The 13,084-nt window shown below is 48.3% G+C and overlaps 1 protein-coding gene and 2 non-coding genes across 4 annotated transcripts in view; 2 read left to right on the top strand and 1 right to left on the bottom strand.

Moving 5' to 3' along the window:
- Window positions 1-13,084, bottom strand: part of LOC138571570 (tetraspanin-33-like) — a 935,706-nt gene that overhangs the window by 384,010 nt on the left and 538,612 nt on the right. The window lies entirely within an intron of this gene.
- On the top strand, window positions 4,275-4,346 carry TRNAW-CCA (transfer RNA tryptophan (anticodon CCA)). The gene has a single exon. It is a non-coding gene; the product is annotated as a tRNA-Trp (tRNA).
- On the top strand, window positions 11,842-11,913 carry TRNAW-CCA (transfer RNA tryptophan (anticodon CCA)). The gene has a single exon. It is a non-coding gene; the product is annotated as a tRNA-Trp (tRNA).

Below are 13,084 nucleotides of genomic sequence, written 5' to 3'. Positions count from 1 at the left end.
TATTGTAACAGCCTCTTTCTAAATCTACCTGCCTCTACTCTGCGCCCTCTGCAACTAATTCAGAACAGGACTGTGAGACTTGTCCTTGGCCTCAACCCCTGGGATCGTATCTCTCCAGCTCTGAAATCTCTTCACTGGCTCCCATTGGATGCAAGGATTATATTCAAAACCCTCTGCATTGTCCACAAGGCTTTCTGGGGCCTGGGTCCAAAATATCTTCAGCTATCCCTCCGCAAATACCTCCCCTCTCGAGCTCTTCACTCCTCTAACTCCAACTCACTCAGGGTCAGTCGTTTTTCTAGGAAACGAGCTGGGGGTAGATTTCTGTCTTCGGCTGGGGCCTCCTTCTGGAACAGCCTCCCTGTCACTCTAAAACTTGAGGAGAACCATCTCCGGTTCCAGAAGCACCTCAAGACCTTCCTCTTTTATTCTGCCTTCGCTCCCCCTCTCCCCTGCTGATCTGTTCTCTCTTGGCACCATGCACCTGGCCACCCTCTGGCTTTTGGGCCCAGGTACCTGCTCATCCTGTCACCCTCCCGCACTGCCTCCGGGCCACCCCTTGCACTGGGGTCTGTATCTGTACCCATACAGCCCCCCCTTTTTCTTCCTGCACATATCAGACCTATCCAGTCTGCTGCCTTAAACCTAGCACTTGCAAATTTCTGGCTGCATTACCACTGTTTGTTGCCTTTATTATTTATTTATTGTTATTTATCTGTTTCTCCTCTGCTTCGCACTTTCCACCTCTCCCCCCCTTCCATGCACTTTTCCTCTCCCCCCTCTCCCATGCACTTGCGCGTTCTCAATGTCACTGGGCCAAGTAAGATCGCTGTTTTGTTCCCCCTGTTCCCCTCCCTTGCCTTGTCGAGCTCTGAAACACTTGTGTACGAGCGCAATAGAAATAAAATATCAATCAATCAATCTTGTGATAATTGGTGGCTATTAAATGTATCTTTGTCACCTTTGTAATGTATGCACCCCATGGGTGCCTCAGACTGTTTTTGCTCTAAGCAGGAGGTCCCTAACCACTATGCTTCTCCCTGCTTCTGTGCCTTTCCCCCGTTCTCCCCTGACAAGCTTTCCAGACAAGTCTGATCTATGAATGTCTTGTCAAAACAGGTTCACCCCAGCTCCTCCAAAACCATCAAGGACCACATCGACTCCCTGGCTCCTGCCCTGATCGACTTCTGCAACCATTCCTTCACCACTGGAGTCTTCCCGTCCTCCCTTGTGCACTCCCTTCGGCACCCTCTTCTTAAGAAACCCTCTACCGACCCGTCTTGCCTGGCCAACTATCGCTCAATCTCCATCACTCCTTTCCTTGCCAAACTCCTGGAAAAGCTGGCCATCTCCCAGCTTAATCTTCACACTGAATCTGTTGGTTGCCTCCGTGACCATCAGTCTGGCTTCAGAGCTGCCAGAAGCATGGAAACTGCTCTCCTGAACATCCGTGAAGACCTGCTCTCCAACCTTGACTCCAACACCCCCTGTGTTTTCATCTTGCTTGATCTCTCTTTTGCCTTTGATACGGTCAACCATGCCATCCTGCTCAATCCTCTCCATGATAACCTGGGGATCACTGGTCAGGCCCTGGCATGGCTGAATTCTTTCCTCTCTGATCGACATTCCCCGGTTCAACTTGGGTCCTTCCTCTCCTTTATCTCTATCTCTACCTAGGGTGTTCCCTAGGGGTCTAACCTCTCTCCCTGGCTGTTCAACCAATACCTGGCACATCTTGCCAACTGCATTGCCATGCTCTATCCCAACTTCCAGTGCTATGCGGATGACACTCAACTCATTTTCAGCCACCTCTTCCCCCTCACTCTTCTCTGATTGTCTGTCCGCCATCCAGGAGTGGTGTGCTGCCAATGATCTCTTTCTTAATGCCAGTAAGACTGAGACTCTCCTCATCAGCACACCCGCTCCCTGTCATTTTCTGGCCGGACTCTCTGGGCCCTCTTCCTGCTCCCACCTGTGAGGCTAAAAACCTCGGGATCATCATCGACTCCACACTCTCCTTCTCTCCTCACATCTCTGACGTCTCTAAGAAGTCACACTACCAGCTGCACCTCCTTAGAGGTATTCTTCTTTTCCTCTCTTTCCCCCAGAAGCTCACTGTCTCCAGAGCTCTGGTCCTCTCTAGGCTGGACTATTGCAACAACCTCTTTCTAAATCTATCTGCAATAATCCCTGCCACTAGGATTGGGCAGTTACCCTTCTCTCTCCTCCCAAACCTACCCTCCAAGTCAGGATTGGTTTAGGGGTGTGGAGCAACATATGGCAATTCCCAATTGTAATCGCCCTTTGTTTTCCTTTCACCTTTTTGGCAAAAACGATTTATGTATCACAACTTCATAATTTTACTAGCAACTGCCATACTAAACATATATTCTGTTTCAGCTAATCATGGGGAATTAGATAAGCGGCCACAAAATCTGTATCATGTAGCATGGCCATGTGGCACCTTTCTGTCATTTCCATAAAAATACAACAGTTATGAATATGTAAGTTATTAAGCACATCCCTAATTTTAATGTCCACCGCTCACCAACTCTCACATTTGGAACATGTTCAGATCAGCCAGAAACCTAATTTAACTGGCCCTTACAGTTCTCAGAGTTACAAGAAGATGAATTGGATATCCCCAAAATAGCCTGGAAATTACATAAGTTTCCATAGATGAAATCCATCCGCCTTATAATGGCTGTTAAAAAGGCCTAAATGATAATAGTCCTTTTAAATGAATTATGAATCTTCATGTGGGACAAATGGCCCTGACTCCTGCCTTCCGGCCCTTTGTTTTCACTGGCTCAGCCTGTGGCCAGAGTTTTTTTTTTTATCAGTCTCCTTTGTGCTGGAAGCTGGCTCCTTGAAGTGGGTGCCCCCATTTTCACAAATATTAGTCAAGCTCAAGCCAGGGGGTAACTTTTCTTGAAGTCAATGCTTTCAGAGCCAACAAGTCTGGAGAACACTGAATTTCGAAGCCTTAAGCAGGACATATTTATTGTGGTTTGTCATTAGATGGGACATGTGACATCCAGGCTGGAAGTGGGAGATGTCCTTGTGAAGTTTTGCCTACAGCCAGCAAATGTGACTGCCTTGGGCTGACAATTTCCATGAAGACAAATTGGCTCTTCAAATGTCACTGGAGGTTTGTAGGTGAAACATAATATACATTGCTTTTGGTCAACCCGCACACATGTTTTGTTTTCCTGACATTTTTCGTTGAGCAGTGATATATTTTTTTCACTTTTTGACTTTATGAAACCATTTTTATTTGCACACACCTGTGCCGGCCGTTTTTGTTTTCAATGTGTACAAATCATGTTTTCCATGTGACAGGGATCTTTGATTCCTCCTTCATTTGTAAATTAAAATGCTGCTTGTCTGTTGGTCATGACGGGTAGGCCCCTTCCCACGTGGCTCTTTAATTTAACTTGAAAAACCACAACAAAGGCCATGCCGTTTTTGTTTCAGTGTTTAAAATCCTGCCATTCATGTGAAACAGACTTCTGTTCAGGGCCTTTAAATGCAACCCATAGGCAAAATACAGGCAAACCTCCTAATTTGCATATGGCTTGCTCCAACAGAAGTGATGTCACACAAAAGGACATTACAAGGAGCATCATCAGTTTTTGATACTTGGAGGAACCACGGAAGTGACTTAGAATGAGTTGCCATAAGTAAGCCAAGGGGCAAATAACTTTGTTGTGCAAAATACCCAAATTAGCACTATTATTATATATGGAGCACCTTTATAGTCATTAGGCCTTGTTTTATAATAGCATGATATAATAACATAAGCTATTAACATTGCCACACACCCTAACTAGGGGCCCCCCTCTATTTCCAATCCCACTTAAAGCACTGGGTGGGAGTTATATAAAAGTGCAATATGAAATGGGTTACTGTTGCCGAGATAACCCCCATGTGAAAGATCATCTGTGGCACAGGTGCTTTTGTGTATTTTCCGGGGTTATGTAATATTTAGTATCCCGTGCATTTGCATCTCCCCCAGTCTTCGGCTGTTTCCGTCGCTGCAGGTCTAACCTGGGTAGTAATAAAGTGAAGCCTCTGCAGACCGAGCTGTGCTGAGCTGCGACCATTGGGGGGACTGGAAGGGCACGGGGCGCACAACATTACATAACACCGGCGGCCTGACTGTCATTTATCTCGCGCACAAGGCAGAGTGTGTTGGGCGTTATATATGTTGTGTCCATGTATGCGCCCTCAATGTCACCAGTCCACAGAGTGTGGGCACTTTCCTGGTGCGGGACCTCGTGGCGCAACGGTAGCGCGTCTGACTCCAGATCAGAAGGTTGCGTGTTCAAATCACGTCGGGGTCAAGTCTGCCTTGTTTTTTGTATCGCAATATGAAAATGTATTTATCGTAAATTGTGAGGTCGTTTTTAGCCAATACTGCACAAAAGTCATGCACAGACGTGTTCCTCTAGAAACGGACCCCGGTCTCTAACCATTGCTTCTTTTTTATTGTACACTTAGCCGGTAAGTATCACAGCTCCCCGCCCCCACCACCTCCCACCACCAGAGTCCCTGCCTTCAGGCAGCAATTATAAAAAAAAACGAAGGCATGCAGGAGTAAGGGAGAGTTACACTCCCAGGAATAGGAGAGGCATGAACAAATGAAGGAATAGAAAAGGGTTCCTGTCGAGGAGGTTGATGCCCTCATATGCAAGCATTGGATGAGGAAGAGGGGCGTGGGGGTAATGGGGCAGATATGCCAAGGGCACGTTTTTTCTGTTTGTTTGCATACATGCCAACATTATCCACTCCATTTGGGAGGCAAAGTCCAGTTCTGGGTTTATAATGGGGACATCCACGACTACAAGTCCCAGAATGCAAAACGAAAACCTGGAATTGACTGGTGTCTCCCAAATGCAATGGATATTGTTCTCATAAATGTGTGTATCTGGTCGAATTGCCACCATTCTGAAAGGAGTTGTTGGACAAAGAGAAGAGGACACGTGGAAACTCAGACCAGGGTTTCATGGACTGGTTTGCACACGGGAGGAGCAGGAACGCACGTGTCTGTGTTGCTATAGGATCTCCATGCATTCCTAAACATGATACATATAAACAAGCTCTATATCCATGCGTGCTCTGCTATCAAAGCGTGACATCTGCTCAGGAAACAATTGCTCTCGCCCGTCTCTGTGGCGCAATCGGTTAGCGGGTTGGTGGTTCAAGCCCACCCAGCGACGAGTTCTTTTTCTACCTCTTGGAGCCTCCCTTTACCCCATTAAACAGCAACGTCGGATGCTGAGAGCAGAGAGGACCCACAATGACGCTGCCTCCATACTGATACACAAAGTATTTATAGCAGCGGGTGCGTCTGCACCCCAAACGGCTTTAACATCTGAAAACGGTTTGCTAATGGTGTAGGGGTGACAGGAAACATGTGGGCATGAGGGTGTGCGGCTGATATCTGTGCTCATAGACAATAGATGTGGCCTGACATGGCACCAATATCCCGCAACATGTGGTGGGCAGTGGGGCTCTTAGCAGCACTGTGCACTTCTCCCCTGGCACTGGGTGCAGCAGTACTGCCCTAAAATGCACCAACGGCCAGAGAGAAGGGCGCTATGAAAAAGCCTCTGTTCCTAGTGAGGGAATAGCTATCGCTCTGACATATAGGGCACAAAAGACCCCGCCGGCCACGCAGCCTTCTCTGATCTGGAGTCAGAGGCTTGCGCCACGAGGTCCCTTCACAGACATATAGCGCAATTGCAGGTACTAGGGACACTGATGCGGCAGGTAACCCAAGTACACATAAAATAACAAAGTATTCTGCCGCGGAAGCGAGAGCAGAGCAAAGCAGCCAGGGCGCAGCAGATGTAGGAAATACTCAAAAGCCACTGAGCCACAGATGATTCTTCACATAGGCCATGGTGGTGGCCAGGCCCGGCTGAAGATGTGTCGGGCCCATTGTACATGATGGTTGGCCATCTGAGGCTCCCGTGGTGGGGCATCAGGCCCGGCCTTAGGAAGGGGGCGAGCCGGGCGAACGCCTATGCCGCCACGCCCCCCGGGGCGCCTTTAGCCCCCCGCTCCAGGTCGGGGAGTCTTTCAAGGGTTCCCCCGAGCTAGCGTGGTGGGAGAAGGCACGCTGTTGCTGTTGGAAGCGCCTGCGCTCTTGATATCAAAAGGCGCCATTAGCCCCCAACCGCGCCAGCTCGGCAGAGTCTTTCAAGGGCTGAGCTGGCATGTTGGGAGAAGGCGTGGCAGGCGCTCATTGTTGTTGAATGCGCCTGCGGCAGCGGACCACATTTAACAACAATAGGGTGCTAATGCACCCATTTATATCATTACCTCCTCGCTGCAGCGAGGAGGTAAAAAAAAAGTGGCACATCCTGGCCCGCCCCTCCTCCTCTTCCCTCTCCATCTGTGCTTGCTGACCCTCCTTTAGCCACCCTCCCACCATCCTTCTTGTCCTTTCCTCTTTTCACCCCTGACGAGGTTGCTCGACAAGTCTGATCTATGAAAGCCTCTTCAAAACAGGTTCATCCCTGTTCCTCTAAAAGCATCAAGGACCACATTGACACCTTCGCTCCGGCCCTTGCTGATTTTTGTAACCACTCCTTTGCCTCTGGATCCTTCCCCTCCCCTCTGAAGCACTCCTTTGTGCATCCTCTTCTCAAGAAACCCACAGCTGATCCTTCTTGTCCAGCTAACTATCGCCCAATTTCCATTACTCCCTTTCTTGGCAAACTCCTGGAAAAGTTGGCCATCTCTCAGCTTTGACTTCATTCCAATTATGTTGGCTGTCTCCATGACCACCAGTCTGGCTTCAGAGCTGCCAGAAGCATGGAAACTGCTCTCCTAAACATCCGTGAAGATCTGCTCACCTACCTTGACTCTAACATTCCCTCTGTCCTCATCCTCCTCGATCTCTATTCTGCCTTCGACACGGTCAACCATACCATCCTGCTCAACCGTCTCCGTGAAAACTTGGGTATCACTGATCAGGCTCTGGCCTGGCTGACCTCTTTCCTCTCAGATCGACCCTCCCAGGTCCAACTTGGGTCCTTCCTTTCATCTATCTTCCTCTCTACCTGTGGTGTTCCCCAGGGGTCTCACCTCTTGCCCTAGCTTTTCAACCAATACCTGGCTCTCGCCCACTGCATTGCCATTTTCTGCTCAAATTTCCAGTGCTACGCTGACGGCACTCAACTCATTTTCAGGCTGCCCTCTGCCACCTCCTCTCCCTCTCTCATCTCTGATTGCCTAACTGCCATTCAAGATTGGTGTGCCGCCAATGATCTTTGTCTGAATGCCAGCAAGACGGAGATCCTCCTCATCGGCAAACCTTCACCACCCTTTCCCCTCACTCTCTGGCCGGCCTCCCTTGGCACTCCTCCTACCCTCACCTGTGAGGCTAAGAACCTCGGGGTCATCTATGACTCCACCCTTTCCTTCTCCGCCCACATCTCTGAGGTCTCTAAAAAGTCAAATTTCAGACTGCACCTATTCAGAGGTACTCTGCCTTTCCTCTCCTTCCCCCAGAAGCTCATGGCATCTCAAGCTCTGGTTCTCTCTAGCTTGGACTATTGTAACAGCCTCTTTCTAAATCTACCGGCCTCTACTCTGCGCCCTCTGCAACTAATTCAGAACAGGACTGTGAGACTTGTCCTTGGCCTCAACCCCTGGGATCGTATCTCTCCAGCTCTGAAATCTCTTCACTGGCTCCCATTGGATGCAAGGATTGTATTCAAAACCCTCTGCATTGTCCACAAGGCTTTCTGGGGCCTGGGTCCAAAATATCTTCAGCTATCCCTCCGCAAATACCTCCCCTCTCGAGCTCCTCACTCCTCTAACTCCAACTCACTCAGGGTCAGTCGTTTTTCTAGGAAACGAGCTGGGGGTAGATCTCTGTCTTCGGCTGGGGCCTCCTTCTGGAACAGCCTCCCTGTCACTCTAAAACTTGAGGAGAACCATCTCCGGTTCCAGACGCACCTCAAGACCTTCCTCTTTTCTTCTGCCTTCGCTCCCCCTCTCCCCTGCTGATCTGTTCTCTCTTGGCACCATGCACCTGGCCACCCTCTGGCTTTTGGGCCCAGGTACCTGCTCATCCTGTCACCCTCCCGCACTGCCTCCGGGCCACCCCTTGCACTGGGGTCTGTATCTGTACCCATACAGCCCCCCCCTTTTTCTTCCTGCACATATCGGACCTATCCTGTCTGCTGCCTTAAACCTAGCACTTGCAAATTTCTGGCTGCATTACCACTGTTTGTTGCCTTTATTATTTATTTATTGTTATTTATCTGTTTCTCCTCTGCTTCGCACTTTCCACCTCTCCCCCCCTTCCATGCACTTTTCCTCTCCCCCCTCTCCCATGCACTTGCGCGTTCTCAATGTCACTGGGCCAAGTAAGATCGCTGTTTTGTTCCCCCCTGTTCCCCTCCCTTGCCTTGTCGAGCTCTGAAACACTTGTGTACGAGCGCGATAGAAATAAAATATCAATCAATCAATCTTGTGATAATTGGTGGCTATTAAATGTATCTTTGTCACCTTTGTAATGTATGCACCCCATGGGTGCCTCAGACTGTTTTTGCTCTAAGCAGGAGGTCCCTAACCACTATGGTTCTCCCTGCTTCTGTGCCTTTCCCCCGTTCTCCCCTGACGAGCTTTCCAGACAAGTCTGATCTATGAATGTCTTGTCAAAACAGGTTCACCCCAGCTCCTCCAAAACCATCAAGGACCACATCGACTCCCTGGCTCCTGCCCTGATCGACTTCTGCAACCATTCCTTCACCACTGGAGTCTTCCCGTCCTCCCTTGTGCACTCCCTTCGGCACCCTCTTCTTAAGAAACCCTCTACCGACCCGTCTTGCCTGGCCAACTATCGCTCAATCTCCATCACTCCTTTCCTTGCCAAACTCCTGGAAAAGCTGGCCATCTCCCAGCTTAATCTTCACACTGAATCTGTTGGTTGCCTCCGTGACCATCAGTCTGGCTTCAGAGCTGCCAGAAGCATGGAAACTGCTCTCCTGAACATCCGTGAAGACCTGCTCTCCAACCTTGACTCCAACACCCCCTGTGTTTTCATCTTGCTTGATCTCTCTTTTGCCTTTGATACGGTCAACCATGCCATCCTGCTCAATCCTCTCCATGATAACCTGGGGATCACTGGTCAGGCCCTGGCATGGCTGAATTCTTTCCTCTCTGATCGACATTCCCCGGTTCAACTTGGGTCCTTCCTCTCCTTTATCTCTATCTCTACCTAGGGTGTTCCCTAGGGGTCTAACCTCTCTCCCTGGCTGTTCAACCAATACCTGGCACATCTTGCCAACTGCATTGCCATGCTCTATCCCATCTTCCATTGCTATGCGGATGACACTCAACTCATTTTCAGCCACCTCTTCCCCCTCACTCATCTCTGATTGTCTGTCCGCCATCCAGGAGTGGTGTGCTGCCAATGATCTCTTTCTTAATGCCAGTAAGACTGAGACTCTCCTCATCAGCACACCCACTCCCTGTCATTTTCTGCCCGGACTCTCTGGGCCCTCTTCCTGCTCCCACCTGTTAGGCTAAAAACCTCAGGATCATCATCGACTCCACACTCTCCTTCTCTCCTCACATCTCTGACGTCTCTAAGAAGTCACACTACCAGCTGCACCTTCTTAGAGGTATTCTTCTTTTCCTCTCTTTCCCCCAGAAGCTCACTGTCTCCAGAGCTCTGGTCCTCTCTAGGCTGGACTATTGCAACAACCTCTTTCTAAATCTGCCTGCAATAATCCCTGCCACTAGGATTGGGCAGTTACCCTTCTCTCTCCTCCCAAACCTACCCTCCAAGTCAGGATTGGTTTAGAGGTGTGGAGCAACATATGGCAATTCCCAATTGTAATCGCCCTTTGTTCTCCTTTCACCTTTTTGGCAAAAACGATTTATGTATCACAACTTCATAATTTTACTAGCAACTGCCATACTAAACATATATTCTGTTTCAGCTAATCATGGGGAATTAGATAAGCGGCCACAAAATCCGTATCATGTAGCATGGCCATGTGGCACCTTTCTGTCATTTCCATAAAAATACAACAGTTATGAATATGTAAGTTATTAAGCACATCCCTAATTTCAATGTCCACCGCTCACCAACTCTCACATTTGGAACATGTTCAGATCAGCCAGAAACCAAATTTAACTGGCCCTTACAGTTCTCAGAGTTACAAGAAGATGAATTGGATATCCCCAAAATAGCCTGGAAATTACATAAGTTTCCATAGATGAAATCCATCCGCCTTATAATGGCTGTTAAAAAGGCCTAAATGATAATAGTCCTTTTAAATGAATTATGAATCTTCATGTGGGACAAATGGCCCTGACTCCTGCCTTCCGGCCCTTTGTTTTCACTGGCTCAGCCTGTGGCCAGAGTTTTTTTTTTATCAGTCTCCTTTGTGCTGGAAGCTGGCTCCTTGAAGTGGGTGCCCCCATTTTCACAAATATTAGTCAAGCTCAAGCCAGGGGGTAACTTTTCTTGAAGTCAATGCTTTCAGAGCCAACAAGTCTGGAGAACACTGAATTTCGAAGCCTTAAGCAGGACATATTTATTGTGGTTTGTCATTAGATGGGACATGTGACATCCAGGCTGGAAGTGGGAGATGTCCTTGTGAAGTTTTGCCTACAGCCAGCAAATGTGACTGCCTTGGGCTGACAATTTCCATGAAGACAAATTGGCTCTTCAAATGTCACTGGAGGTTTGTAGGTGAAACATAATATACATTGCTTTTGGTCAACCCGCACACATGTTTTGTTTTCCTGACATTTTTCGTTGAGCAGTGATATCTTTTTTTCAATTTTTGACTTTATGAAACCATTTTTATTTGCACACACCTGTGCCAGCCGTTTTTGTTTTCAATGTGTACAAATCATGTTTTCCATGTGACAGGGATCTTTGATTCCTCCTTCATTTGTAAATTAAAATGCTGCTTGTCTGTTGGTCATGACGGGTAGGCCCCTTCCCACGTGGCTCTTTAATTTAACTTGAAAAACCACAACAAAGGCCATGCCGTTTTTGTTTCAGTGTTTAAAATCCTGCCATTCATGTGAAACAGACTTCTGTTCAGGGCCTTTAAATGCAACCCATAGGCAAAATACAGGCAAACCTCCTAATTTGCATATGGCTTGCTCCAACAGAAGTGATGTCACACAAAAGGACATTACAAGGAGCATCATCAGTTTTTGATACTTGGAGGAACCACGGAAGTGACTTAGAATGAGTTGCCATAAGCAAGCCAAGGGGAAAATAACTTTGTTGTGCAAAATACCCAAATTAGCACTATTATTATATATGGAGCACCTTTATAGTCATTAGGCCTTGTTTTATAATAGCATGATATAATAACATAAGCTATTAACATTGCCACACCCCCTAACTAGGGGTCCCCCTCTATTTCCAATCCCACTTAAAGCACTGGGTGGGAGTTATATAAAAGTGCAATATGAAATGGGTTACTGTTGCCGAGATAACCCCCATGTGAAAGATCATCTGTGGCACAGGTGCTTTTGTGTATTTTCCGGGGTTATGTAATATTTAGTATCCCGTGCATTTGCATCTCCCCCAGTCTTCGGCTGTTTCCGTCGCTGCAGGTCTAACCTGGGTAGTAATAAAGTGAAGCCTCTGCAGACCGAGCTGTGCTGAGCTGCGACCATTGGGGGGACTGGAAGGGCACGGGGCGTACAACATTACATAACACCGGCGGCCTGACTGTCATTTATCTCGCGCACAAGGCAGAGTGTGTTGGGCGTTATATATGTTGTGTCCATGTATGCGCCCTCAATGTCACCAGTCCACAGAGTGTGGGCACTCTCCTGAGGCGGGACCTCGTGGCGCAACGGTAGCGCGTCTGACTCCAGATCAGAAGGTTGCGTTTTCAAATCACGTCGGGGTCAAGTCTGCCTTGTTTTTGTATAGCAATATGAAAATGTATTTATCGTAAATTGTGAGGTCGTTTTTAGCCAATACTGCACAAAAGTCATGCACAGACGTGTTCCTCTAGAAACGGACCCGGTCTCTAACCATTGCTTCTTTTTTATTGTACACTTAGCCGGTAAGTATCACAGCCCCCCGCCCCCACCACCTCCCACCACCTCCCACCACCAGAGTCCCTGCCTGCAGGCAGCAATTATAAAAAAAACCAAGGCATGCAGGAGTAAGGGAGAGTTACACTCCCAGGAATAGGAGAGGCATCAACAAATGAAGGAATAGAAAAGGGTTCCTGTCGAGGAGGTTGATGCCCTCATATGCAAGCATTGGATGAGGAAGAGGGGCGTGGGGGTAATGGGGCAGATATGCCAAGGGCACGTTTTTTCTGTTTGTTTGCATACATGCCAACATTATCCACTGCATTTGGGAGGCAAAGTCCAGTTCTGGGTTTATAATGGGGACATCCACGACTACAAGTCCCAGAATGCAAAACGAAAACCTGGAATTGACTGGTGTCTCCCAAATGCAATGGATATTGTTCTCATAAATGTGTGTATCTGGTCGAATTGCCACCATTCTGAAAGGAGTTGTTGGACAAAGAGAAAAGGACACGTGGAAACTCAGACCAGGGTTTCATGGACTGGTTTGCACACGGGAGGAGCAGGAACGCACGTGTCTGTGTTGCTATAGGATCTCCATGCATTCCTAAACATCATACATATAAACAAGCTCTATAGCCATGCGTGCTCTGCTATCACAGCGTGACATCTGCTCAGGAAACAACTGCTCTCGCCCGTCTCTGTGGCGCAATCGGTTAGCGTTCGGCTGTTAACCGAAAGGTTGGTGGTTCAAGCCCACCCAGGGACGAGTTCTTTTTCTACCTCTTGGAGCCTCCCTTTACCCCATTAAACCGCAACATCGGATGCTGAGAGCAGAGAGGACCCACAATGACGCTGCCTCCATACTGATACACAAAGTATTTATAGCAGCGGGTGCGTCTGCACCCCAAACGGCTTTAACATCTGAAAACGGTTTGCTAATGGTGTAGGGGTGACCGGAAACATGTGGGCATGAGGGTGTGCGGCTGATATCTGTGCTCATAGACAATAGATGTGGCCTGACATGGCACCAATATCC

This window comes from Ambystoma mexicanum, chromosome 1p, assembly GCF_040938575.1.
Source record: "Ambystoma mexicanum isolate Mex_15411 chromosome 1p, UKY_AmexF1_1, whole genome shotgun sequence".
In the NCBI taxonomy this organism is placed as follows: Eukaryota; Metazoa; Chordata; class Amphibia; order Caudata; family Ambystomatidae; genus Ambystoma; species Ambystoma mexicanum.
This window is presented reverse-complemented; position numbering and strand designations above follow the sequence as displayed.